The sequence below is a fragment of the Camelus ferus genome, chromosome 6 (genome assembly GCF_009834535.1).
Source record: "Camelus ferus isolate YT-003-E chromosome 6, BCGSAC_Cfer_1.0, whole genome shotgun sequence".
NCBI classification, from domain to species: Eukaryota; Metazoa; Chordata; class Mammalia; order Artiodactyla; family Camelidae; genus Camelus; species Camelus ferus.
The window spans coordinates 51,430,287-51,443,516 of NC_045701.1; the positions used below are offsets into that span (position 1 = coordinate 51,430,287).

Consider the following 13,230-nt stretch of genomic DNA (forward strand, 5'->3'; position numbering starts at 1 on the left):
GTGATCTTGGGCAAGTTCTTTAGCTTTTCTGAGCCTCATTTTCCATATCTGTAAAATGAGAAGACTCATAACACTTTGTTTATAGGGCCATAGTGAGAATTAGATGCATGTAAAATGTTTGGCAGAGTCCCTGACCTTCAATAACAACTCAGTGCTAGCTATTTTGCTAGTTGTAGTAGTATTTCATTTTTTATTTTGTTTAGTCCTTCAAAACTGGGGTCCCTACCAAGATCACCCACAGGAAATATTTTACCAGCCCTCCAGAAACCAAGAGGAGAAGGTAGCCCTTCCTGGAAGGCATGCAGGGTAACCAAAGTTGTCACCATGATATTCTGACATCAGAATTATTTAAAATAAAAAAAAAAATCCACCCAATCAAAAAATGGGCAGAAGACCCAAACAGACATTTCTCCAGTGAAGACATACAGATGGCCAATAGGCACATGAAAAGATGCTCAATACAGCTAACTATCAGAGACATGCAAGTCAAAACTGTAACGAGGTATCACCTCGCATCTGTCAGAATGGCTATCATCAGAAAGTCTACAAATGATGTGGAGTCTAAAAAATGAAAAAAGAAGACACTAATGAACTTATCTACAAAACAGAAATGGACTCACAGACATAGTAAACAAATTTATGGTTACCAGGGGAGAAAAGGCATGGGAAGGGATAAATCGGCAGTTTCAAATTTGCAAATATTAGCTACAATGTATAAAATAGATAAACAAGTTTCTTCTGTATAGCACAGGGAACTGTATTCAATATCTGTACTAACCTATAATGAAAAAGAATATGAAAATGAATATATATGTATATGTATGACTGAAACATTATGCTGTTCACCAGAAATTGACACATTGTAAACGGACTATACTTCAATTTTTAAAAAAATCTACAAATGATACATGCTAGAGAGGGCGTGAAGAAAAGGGAACCCTCCTACAGGGTTGGTGGGAATGAAGTTTGGTGCAAACACTGTGGAAAACAGTATGGAGATTCCTTTAAAAACTAAACATAGAGTTTCAATATGATTCAGCAATACCACTCCTGGGCATATATCTAGAGAAAACTCCAATTTGAAAAGATACATGCACCTCAATGTTCATAGCAGCACTATTTAGAAGAGCCAAGACATGGAAGCAACCCAAATGCCCATCGACAGATGATTGGATAAAGAAGATGTGGTATATATGTACAATGGAATACTACTCAGCCATAAAAAAGAATGAAATAATGCCATTTGCAGCAACATGGGTTGACCAGAGATTATCATACTAAATGAAGCAAGTCAGACAGAGAAAGACAAATATCATGATATCACTTATATGTGGAATCCTAAAAAAATGACACAAATGAACTTATTTACAAAACAAATACTCATAGACATTGAAAACATACTATGGTTACCAATGTGGAAAGGGGTTGGGGAGGGATAAGTGGGGAGTTTGGGATTAGCAGATACAAACTACTGTATACAGAATAGATAAACAACAAGGTCCTACTATATAGCACAGGGAACTACATTCAGTAGCTTATAATAACCTATAATAAAAAATATGAAAAAGAATATATATGTATATGTATAACTGAATCACTATGCTGTACACCAGAAACTAACACAACGTTGTAAATCAACTACACTTCGATAAAAAAAGAAGTGTGGCAAAAGCAGCCTTGACTTTAAGACTAGTTCTATGTGGGTATAGAAGGCTTCTTCTCCGCCTAGGGGATCACAGGATGCCTTTGTGTGGCCATGCACTGGGTCTGCAGAGCTCCAAAGAGGCAGACATAAGGGTGGCACCATTCTCTCCATTTTCCATAGGGTAAACTGAGGCACAGAGAAATCTACACACATATGTACAGTTCTTTCCCCAACCTCTCTAAGGACAAGTGAAACTGGGGTAATTACAGAGCCAGAAGCAGAATCTCCTGCCCAGGTGATGCTGAGACTAAGACACGGGAGTCATAAACCACCATGGAAGCCAATACTGGGGAAAGTATCTGGGGTTGCTTTCCATACACAAAGACTATGCTTCTTACGGTCTTCCTCAACCAAAACTGCTGGGGTCATCTGGCAGCCCCTTCAATGGGCACATCCAGGAGATGATGTGCTGTAGAAAAAGCCCTGGATTATATTCAGGAGACCTGTACTCTAACCTCAATCCTGCCAAACCAGCTATGTGACCTTCGAAAGTCACGTACCCTAGAATTGTACTTCAGAAACGGAAGTGAAGGGTTTGAATGACATCAGTGGCTCCCCAACCTGACTTCTCAGGAGAAGCGCTGTGTGTAGTGTTGGGGGTTAAGGTGGAGGAGGTGCAATCTGGAGGCTCAGAGTCTGTATTTTGAACGTGTTCCAGTTGATTGTGAAAAGAAGTCACTACTGGGAACCCTGGCACAGATACTGTCTGAGATGCCTCGCAGGGCTCCATGTTTTCTGACTCCGAAGCCCCTTTAAGCACATTCTGCACAATTTCACACCATTCAGTCTGGAGGAGATGGCAGCCCTTGTAGTGAACCCTCATGAGAGAGCCAGTGTGTACCCCAGGGAGCAGCCAACACAGCAGAGCATCTGGCTCACATGGTGTGTGGGAGCCGGCCCCAGGGCTATGTCAGTTTCTTGGCTGGTTCTGCTTTGGAGCCTGGGAATTGGGCTCACCTGGGGCCAGTGGAACCTTGGCCCTGACCATGACCATCCACTGTCTCGCTCCTGAGGGCCCAGGCGTCCTTGCCATTGAGCTGTGGCTGGAACACCCACCACTCCTGCCCTCCAGTCTGATGACATCAAGTATCCCACGGGCCTGTCTTGTATCCTTGAGGCCGGCATCTTTCACGTGAGCTTTTGGATTCAGTCACGTGTCTCCAGCTGTCCCCGAGTCACAAAAAACCCCCGTTTTAATGAGGAGCCGAGGAATGCTAAGGCTAAAGCTGCCTTTAGCTCTTCTTTCAAAAGTTTCAATTATGGGTTAATCCTGGCATTCTTTGGCTTTAGTAATTGGGGAGGAGGCTTTTGTGTTTGTGTGGGGGCCAAGGCAGGAATAAACTGTGGCTCTCAGGGCTGACTTTGATCTGGAAATGTATGTCTAGACTGCCTCTGAGTGGCAGAGAGAACAAGGCGTGGTGGTCCGTGGCGGGACCCTCCCTGCCTTCAGGGCACCCAAGCAGGGAGGCATCATGGGTGCGTGTGGGGTGGGCAGGAGAGGCTGTGCCTCAGCCATTGGGGTTGACCACCACCAGCCCTTGCCTGTCATTGCCAGGCACCAGTGGGAGTCTGTCATTGTCAACACTTCTGATGCTTTCAAGGAGTCAGGAGTCTCTGTTTTACCTAAATTCTCCCGACTTTCCAATGACGACACATTGAATTTAGAAAATTCCTCAGGCCCAGCAAATCACTTCTAGTCATAGCCTGAAACTCTGAGTAGAAAACAGTGCCCAGAGGACTGGTCTGGGTGTGCTTTTTTATTCCCCTCCCAAAGAAGCAGGACCCCCAGAGGAGGCTATTAAATCTTAAGAGCTAAATCCATCTCCTTGGTGATTCCTTTGTTGCAGCGGGAAGGAAGGCTCTGGCTTTCTAAGGCCTTACAAATCCCCTTTCTCTCTGCTGCGTAACACCCCGCTGCAGCGCCGCGGCTCGGCAGTCCTCACCTCCCCCCGCCCCGCCCTCTGCTCCCAACAAGCCCTAAGGAAAGCCCAGGACCTGGACTTCAGCAGGTGCAACACCGGATACACAGACTGTAACACCATCTCCTCTCCCACCTAGGGACACCTTCAAACCCGAGTGGCATGGGAGTAACTTAGGACACAAACAAGCTTTAGCCGTCATTTAGTTTGTAAAGGTTCATCATTTACGTACTTTAGTACTGTAGCAGAAACAATTTATTCATGACATGTGTGGAAGTGGATGAGCAGTGGATCCAGAATTTCTACAATCTTGGTGGCAGGCATTTTGTTGGAAGCAAGGAATAAACAGCTAAAGGACCTCTCCTAAAGTTACACTGTATATCAAACTCTCTTTATGTTTAAATTGCACATTTATTGAAAAAATAAAGAAAACCTCCAGAAGGCAGGCCTCAGCCTAGCCGTTGTGATTGGCCAGAACACGTGCAAGGGCAACAGAATAGGTAGAGACTCCCCTACCCTGCTCTCGTTCTAGATGGGGAGGGGAGTGGGCAGGACGAAGTCCCAGAACCCAGGGGCAGTGTAGGCCCCCGTGCTCAAGAAGGTATTCAATCTGTGGCCATCACCAAAAAGTCTACAAATAATAAATACTGGAGAGGGTGTGGAGAAAAGGGAACCCTTCTCACTGCTGGTGGGAATGTAAGTTGGTGCAGCCACTGTGGAAGACAGCATGGAGGTTCCTTAAAAAACTAAAAATAGATCTATCATATGATCCAGAAATCCCACTTCTGGGTATATATCCAGAAAAAATGAAAACACTAATTTGAAAAGATACGTGCACCCTAATGTTTATAGTAGCACTGTTTACAGTAGCCAAGACAGAAGCAACCCAAGTGTCCATTAACAGATGATTGACTTAAGAAGATGCGACACACACATATACATGCATAATGGAATATTACTCAGCCATAAAAAAGAATGAAATATGGGACTAGAGAATATTATGTTTAGTGAAGTAAGTCAAAGAAAGACAAACACTATATGGTATCTCATGTATGTGGAATACAAAAAATAAATGAATTTATATACAAAACAGAAGCAGACTCACAGGCAGAAAACAAACTTATGGTATACCAAAAGGGAGAAGGAGGGAGGGAAGGAGGGAGAAATTAGGGGTATGGGATTAACAGATACAAACTACTATACATAAAATAGATAAGCAAGAAGGATTTACTGTATAGCACAGGGAATTGTACCCAATATCCTGTAATAACCAAAATGGAATATAATCTGCAAAGAAAAAACCCACCTCAAATCACTATGCTGTACACATGAAAGTAATACTATAAATAAACTATATTTCAATTGAAAAAATACATAATTATAAGAAAATACTCAATTTGGAAGTTGCAGATTTAAAGCCTGATCCCCACAAGTATCCTGGACCAAGAGGATGTATTCATACCACCAGGCTGAGCCATAAAACCAAACCGGCTCCTTGGCAAAGGTCGGTGGGAATGTCAGTAATATCTCAGACACCCGGTCCCATGGGCTCCTTCTGCCAGGCAACCAGATGGCTCATCGTGACCAACATGCAGCCCTCCAGCTCTGGTGCCCTGGCTTGTTGGCAACAGATGGCCTGGGGGACAGGGACCTGACCCCATTGCTCACAGAATATCCCAGGGGATCCTTGCCCTTGGGTCCCTTCTTGGGATCAGTAAACTCAAGGACTGCCAGGGAAAAGTTTACTTGGAAGTGAATTCTAAACTAATTCTAGAAAAGTAGAATAAAATGAAATAGTCATTACTTTCCCGGAAGTGGTTAATTCTTTCCACCCCCATAATGCTACTATCTGGTATTATTTCATGTAAGGGATCCATGTATAACTCAGAGGGCTTCAATATTTAAAAACAAACAAACAAACAGACCACTGACCCTTCAGCCAAATCGGTGGTTGTCCTCACCCTTAATAACTGCCCCGCCCGCACATCGTCCCCTTCTGGAGAACCCAGCAGAAACAATTGGCAGCAACTCATGCTGTTCTCACTTAAATTGATCTGTTCGTAGATGGCTTGACTGTGCTTTTTTTCTTTGACTTTTAAAGCAGTAATAATTCAGCACTGAAAAGGCTTGTGATATTTGTAGCTTGTGTTTCTCCCCAGGAACAAAGAAATCTGGCAGGACATACACACAGGTATATACGTACACACAGGTGTGGATCTGCTCTCAGAGTTACTCACAACGACTGTCTTTTAGTTGGAAAGTGTGTTTGGGAGATGTAGGGGCCAGAAAGCTGCTTCTGCGGGGGGTGGGGGAGTGGTCCCCGCCGTGGTGTCTTCTGTCCTAAGCTACTGCCCTGCAGTCACCCCGGTGCGTGCTCCTCTGCCTCACCCAGCTCACCCACAGCGTTTCCTCCTCCGCCCCCTTGGGTCTGGCCGGCCAGGAAGTCCAGCCACATCGGAGACGCCAAGCTGAGCATCTTCAAGGGCCCTGAACTCCAGAGAGAGCAGGTCTGAGGCTTGGGGCTACTTCATGGCAGGACCAGCTTTGCATTTTGGTTTAGAACTCCATAGGATTTCTTTGCCCCAAATGCCCTCATTGGTCTGCAGGTCTCCTGAAGGCTTGTCTGGTTCGCTGTGCCTCACTCTGCTAAACTCAGATGATAAGATGGTGGGTGAGACAAGAGGTTTGGTGACATCAGTTCTTGGTGATACGAGATACAAGCGATATATGCGCAATTTCTCAACACGCATGTGGCCCAAACACTTGCACACACAGCCTCTTGAGAAGTGAGAGCGACTTCTTTAATTTTTTTTTTTAAGAAAATCAAAAATCATAGAGCCTTCCTTGCCATCTCTGAGCTGCAACTCCTCGTCCACCCACGTCTCCTCTGTGGAAGACGCGCTGCTGCTTAAGACAGGGAAGCAGGAGGGACAGAGGGCAGGTGGACAAGAGGAAGGTGGCGGGGGTAGCTAGAAGGCCAGCCGGAGAGAGGCATCAGAGAGGTGCAAACCGCAGAGAGCATCCCTGCCGGGGACGTTAGGGGACTTCCCGTGCAGGCCCAGAGGCCCCAGGTTAGAGGGAGAAACACAGACATGCCTTTGGGGACCTGGTAAACTTCAGCAGCTACTCATTTTGTTTCAGAAACGGGGAAGAGACATTTGCTAAGAGCTCCAGACTGGAAAGAGACAGTCTTTGAAGCAAGCCAAGGTCCTCTCAGCCTTGTCTGCTTTGAAGTTCTCTTGTCCACTCTCCCCTGGAAGCAGGGAGGCTCCCCAGTGCCTGGAGCAGAGAAGCTGTGCAGGACAGGAAGAGCCCAGGGAGGCACGCCAGGCCCTCCGGCACGTCAGCCTGACAGGAAGCGCTGCTGAGTAACTTTGGTTTTTGTTGGAAATCTTCTGTCATGTTCCTGTCGGGGCAGCCGTAGGGGGACTGTGGTTAGATTCCTCCGTCCTTGCAGTGGACAGGGACGGTGGCGTGGTGGGGATGAAGCAACAGACAAGCAGAGAAGTGACCTTGAGAGGAGGTGGAGCTCACCGCAGAGGGTTTTCTATTCGCAAAAGTGTTTCTGCTGTGGGGAGAGTGAGAGGCTTCAGCATGTGGAACAGGCCACTGGAGGTTCCAGAGGAGGGGCCCGCCCAGGCCTCCTGACTTGTGGCTTTAACTATCCAGTTAGTCACTGGCTTACTGTCATCCAAGTTTAATAAGCTTGACTGTGACCTGTGAGCAAAAAAAGTTGCCCAGGAAAAAAAAACAAAACCAAAAAAACCCAAAATAAAACAAAGAAAGTAACAACAAAAAACCCAGCTACTCTTTTTTTTCCTCCAATGCATCTTGGCCTTTTACTACTTCACACAATGCTTTAAATCTCTTGCAGACAGTATAGGAATTTTATAGGAAAGTGGGTAACTTGATCAAGTCACAAAAAAATACAAATGAGATATCATAACTCTAATTCTGCATCCCAGTCATGGTAATAATTTATGTCAAATACATTTTATGTAGAACACGATTGAGAGAGTTGCTCAGAAACTGTGGTTGACTTCTTCATGGGTCTAAATTTTCTGGTCATGTGGAAATAGATTAAATGCCAATTAAGGTTGAGTATCATTGGAACAGACTGAGGAAGACAGATCACCAAGCTTATAACTGACTTCTCTGCCTTCCTTTGCAGCCCAAGATTGATAAATGAAGACCAGTTTTGTATTTTTCTTTTTACAGTCAACAGAAACTCCATGGTTTCTGCATCCATAGCATATATTTGAAGCCCAATTGCCTCAAGGGAGGGGCAGGACACTCGGAGCCCACCAGCCCTGGAGAAGTGGGGACTGCCTACCTGTTCCTTTCTCTTCTTTCTTTAGAGCTGAAATCTTGGACACAGGGCTGTGGGCACAGGCCAATCCAGTTAAACTGGAAACACTTAGGAGCCAACAGCCTGTAACTGCTCAGAGAGAAGTTTCACTAGCACAGAGCACCCTTGGAAAGCAGCACCCAGATTTCCCACCCCGATGGGCTCTGGCCTGCTCACCCAGTTTTGCCTGGGAAGCAGCAGATCCTGCTGGCCCTGGTCCCCTGCCCAAGCCCCGACAGAAACAGGCAGGTTTTTGTCCCTCGACCTTGGAGCAGAGCCTAAGGCCCAGTGCACAGCTCGGGCTTCCCTGATGAGAAACCTGATCCTTGGACCTAAACACTCTGCTCCTTGTGTTTTGCACAACAGGATGGTCCTGCTTCTCGCTCAGCTCAGCGAGTCTCCTGGCTTCAGTTTCCCTCCTGAGCACCTGATGGCTGTCGGTTTACTGTGACTCACTGCCATTGTATCTGCTGGGCTTAGATTTCCAGCATCTCACCAGAGTGGCTGGGACCCATCTCCCAGGCAAGGCTTTCCACGCAGAGGCTGCCAGGCCAGCTGGAGAGGAGCCCTCCAGTCCATCTGTCAGCATTTGAACAATCTCAGCCACAGGTACTTCTCCTCCAACCTCCTCGAGCTATTTTAGTTTTCCTGAACTATGCCAGCCAAACACGCCCGGAGGCCTGCTCCGTCCCAGGCAGGATACGTCCCCTTGAGTGCTCCAGGAGCCCCACCACACTGGTTTCTTTGTGAGGTCATCTTTGCTGTGGTGTCTGAACACTTTGGCCTCCTTCCTGGTAGCTTCACACATTCTGGTTTGCCAGAATTCTGAAGGTGTTCAATTCAGTAGAAGCATAAGGATCTTCTGAGCCCTCGTATCTGTGCTGCACAGTGAGGAGGACACACAAGTCCCTAGAGGGTAGTTAAGAGTTGTCCAAGGTGGGTCCATCAAAAGGGAGTCCCAAAGAGAAAGAATTCCACTGTCAGTTAGATTGGGGAATCTTGATCATTCAAAACACCTATTACTATATTAAAGTTTCTGAGAAGTCCTGCAGTAAAGAAATTCCGTTCCCCTTTTTAAACTCACGATTTCCCAAGCCTGGCATGATAATGACCAGGGACTCTTTTCATATCATACCTACTGACATCTCAAGTAACTAACTGATGCCTTTTGGAATATACTTTAGGAAATGATTTAAAAGTGGTTTTCCATAGGCAAAACATTATCTCACATACATCTCAGCAATGTTCTCCTAGAGCAGTCTACCCAAGCAATAGAAATAAAAGCAAGAATAAACAAATGGGACCTAATTAAACTTACAAGCTTTTGCACAGCAAAGGAAATCATAGCAAAAAAAACCCCAACAACCTATGGAACGGGATAAAGTTTTGCAAAAGATGAAACTGACAAAGGCTTGATCTCCAGAATATATAAACAGCTCACATGACTTAATAAGAAAAAAGCAAACAACCCAACCCCAAAATGGGCAGAAGACCTAAACAAGCAATTCTCCAATGAAGACATATGAATGATCAATAGGCACATGAAAAAATGCTCAATATCACTAATCATCAGAGAAAGGCAAATCAAAACTACAATGAGGTATCACCTCACACCAGTCAGATTGGTCATCATTCAAAAGTCCACAAACAATAAATGCTGGAGAGGCTGTGGAGAAAAGGGAACCCTCCTACACTGCTGGTGGGAATGCAGTTTGGTGCAGCCACTGTGGGAAACAGTATGGAGATTCCTCAAAAGACTGAAAATAGACTTACCATATGACCCAGTAATCCCACTCCTGGGCACATATCCAGAAGGACCCCTACTTCAAAAAGATACCTGCACCCCAATGTTGGTAGCAGCACTATTTACAATAGCCAAGACATGGAAACAGCCTAAATGTCCATCGACAGATGACTGGGTAAAGAAGATGTGGTATATTTATACAATGGAATACTACTCAGTCATAAAAACCGACAACATAATGCCCCATTTGCAGTAACATGGCTGTCCCTGGAGAATGTCATTCTAAGTGAAGTAAGCCAGAAAGAGAAAGAAAAATACCATATGAGATCGCTCATATGTGGAATCTAAAAAAAAGAAAGAAAGAAAGAAAGAAAAAGACAAATGAACATAAATATAAAACAGTAACAGACTCATAGACATAGAATACAAACTTGTAGTTGCCACTGGGGAGGGGGTGGGAAGGGATAGACTGGGAGTTCGAAATTTGTAGATACTGACAGGTACATATAGAATAGATAAATAAGATTATACTGTGTAGCACAGGGAAATATATACAAGATCTTGTGGTAGCTCACGGTGAAAAATAACGTCACAATGAATATATGTATGTTCATGTATAACTGAAAAATTGTGCTCTACACTGGAAATTGACACAACATTGTAAACTGACTATAACTCAATTAAAAAAAAAGTGGTTTTCAATCCACGAGGTATAATCAATCTCCAAGGAGTATTTGGACCTAGGCAGTGGGATTTTGGGTTGTCACAAAGACAGGGAGGTGCTGTTGGCGGTTACTACAGGAGGGAGGCAGGGAGTGATGCTGCATCTTCCGGCGACGCGCCCCAACCTCACTAAGCCAGGAACAGTCTGCCCCAAAGGCCCTCAGCACTCCCCACCCCACTGACAAGCAGCCATTGGACAAGTGCTCAGCACTGAGTTTCCAACCCCCCTCTGCAGGTTCAAACACCTCGTGGCTGTCTTCTAGGTCCCCTGGTTCCTTGCTTCCTCTTGTTGGGATGCCTGCATGGTGCTACTGGGCAGAGCTCAGTCTTGGCCTTTTGTGGGTCTCAGGTAGAAGCAAGTAGAGAGCAGGGCTCCACAGCTCCATCTACTCTGGAGATGAAAAAAGTGTTCAAGCGGTCCCTGGAGGATAAAGAGGAAGGGGCTTATCTGCCTGAAAATCCTTTCACCTCACCTCGCTTGGCAGGGAAAGGGCGCCTCACGGCCCAAGCCTAAGCGGAAACACCTGGCGCTTAGCCAAGGTCAGGTGACCTGAGACGTGAGAAGGGCGGGTTCAGCCCTCCATCCTTCCGGGGTAAAGCAGCAGACACCAACGTCCACACTCTGCAGCTCAGAGTCAGGGGATGCGGTCTGTCCCCGATTCGGTCAAAACAGAAAACGCCCATGGCAACGGGCGCTGCCTGAAACTGCAGAGTGTGTGTTTCACAAAACAAGGGTGGCTCATCCATAGTCACCCCAGGGGGATTCTGGCCCTGTGCCCATGAGGCGGCGGGTCCTCCTCGGGGCTGGCAGGTGGATCCCCGCCGAGCTGGGGGGCTTGCGGGGCGCCACCGCTGCCCCTGGCGGGAGGAGCCACGGGGCTGGGCCCCCAGGAGAGTTGCAGGCGATTCTGCCCCGGGAGCCAGTGGCCCGACAGCTTCCACTCCCGCGCCGGGAGGATCAGCGAGCAATCTGACTCCGGACAGAGAAGTGTGATCACCATCAGCCTCCTGTCCTACACACAGCGAAAGAAGCAACGCCTGTAAATTTGCTCCTTGCAGCTCGCGTCCCATTTCTGCTCCCCTCACCCTCTTGTAAATATGCATGATTGGGTGGTGTTCTCTGGAGCCTTCAGAATGATCCTCTCCCAGCCGGGAACCTTTGCACGTAAATTGCTTCTGTGCCTGTTCTCCCCTTCCTCTTTCTCTCTCAGGATTAGTGTGGGTGATGGGGTGGTGCTGCGTTTTATATTTATATTTTTTTAATTTCAAAAATGACCTTTGCGGCAAAGTCCTGCCAAGTGTTCAGTCATATAGCCCCATTTGATAGACTAGGACACGCAGACAAAGTGAGATCACATTTAAGGTCACACAGCTGGTGAGCTGCCAACTGAGGCAGAGAGCACTGGTGCCCCACACCTTGGGCATTAGGCCACCCAATTCACTATCATTTCTCCTTCTTTAATACCCATTGAAGCAAAATGTTGATTTTTCTCCCTGTTAAGAATTATTAAAACTTGCTGGGGGAGGGGGAACAAAAAGACCTTTCAGTATGAAATGAAAGCAAGGTCTAATGAGCCCATCTGGGGTCATCTGGCTCTCTGGAAGGTAACTCTGACTTACTATTTACTATTAATTAGAGTCCAGACATGCATAACGCTGTAAAATTAGATGGACTGCGCAGAAACTGTTAAAATGTAAATGGCTTTTCTGTTCAGTAGAGATGCAAATGATACCTATCTGGTAGAAAAAAAAAAATAACCCCAGAGGTTATAGTTTTGTTGCCCTGTTGGACATTAACCAGTTTTGTATCTAACTTTGCAGTCTGGCTTCAGCATTCCTTTTTGTTCTCTGAGTGCACCAAATCTTCGTTCTTATATCCTTTATAAACCAGCTTTGTCACCTTCTACATTCTCTCTTAAAATAAATGAAATCATTGGCCCATATTTACCATCTCTGTCAAGGCTCATGTTCCTCTGCCTCTACATTCCCTAACAATCCACCATCAGCTTGAAATGCACGCTAAACACACTTGTTGATTCTCTGACCCAAGTGGAGCACACACACAGCATCGGCAGGGACCTAGGGATGTGTGCTCACCAACTTTGCAGAGTAAAAGTAATGTCTATGATGGTCAGAAACACACCAGAACTATCAAAAGCATACAAACTCAACAAGTTACTCCAAGTCATTTCTGCCCTCCCCTTCTCACATTTTAATTATCCCATGTCTATGATGAGGAGTGGGAGGCTCTGGCCCTCAGGAGCCCTGCTACACCCCTGTGAAGAACTTCTGCCCACACACAGTCATACCCATGACCCTGCCACCCTGCTGCGCCTGCTCCAAGCAGCTTGCCCACTTACTGGGTGGCCGGCCAGTGAAGGCTCAACCCGGTGACACCAATGAGATCCTCTATCTTGGCAAACTTGACAAGGAGACTTGGAGGGACCACTGGCTAGTAAAGGAGACAGAGACAAAGCAGACATGTGAGGTCCTGAAGCAGCAGACATGTAAATAAGAAGCAGGAAGAGCCGGGCCAGAGAAGGAGTCCTTGAATTGCCCCAGTGACAAAGCACGAAGGCAAGGATGGATGGAGTTTGCTGCTCAGCTCGCAGGATGATGGTGTGTCTGTTTTTCAGGGTTTTGTTTGATCTTGAAAGACCTCTTGGTTCCTTAACTACATCTGGGGCTCTGTCCGGCTCCACACAGGTTCTGTGTAGCTTCTCCTGGGTTGCCATTAGATCTGTCATTTGGTCTATGGCCCTTACTTCCTTATCTATGTGTGGCCTTAAAA

At 46.2% G+C, this 13,230-nt stretch overlaps 1 pseudogene; it reads right to left on the bottom strand.

Annotated features, from left to right (window-relative positions):
• Positions 1–11,103: 11,103 nt before the first annotated feature.
• Positions 11,104–11,739, bottom strand: LOC116664446 (annotated as a pseudogene).
• Between the last annotated feature and the right edge of the window lie 1,491 nt (positions 11,740–13,230).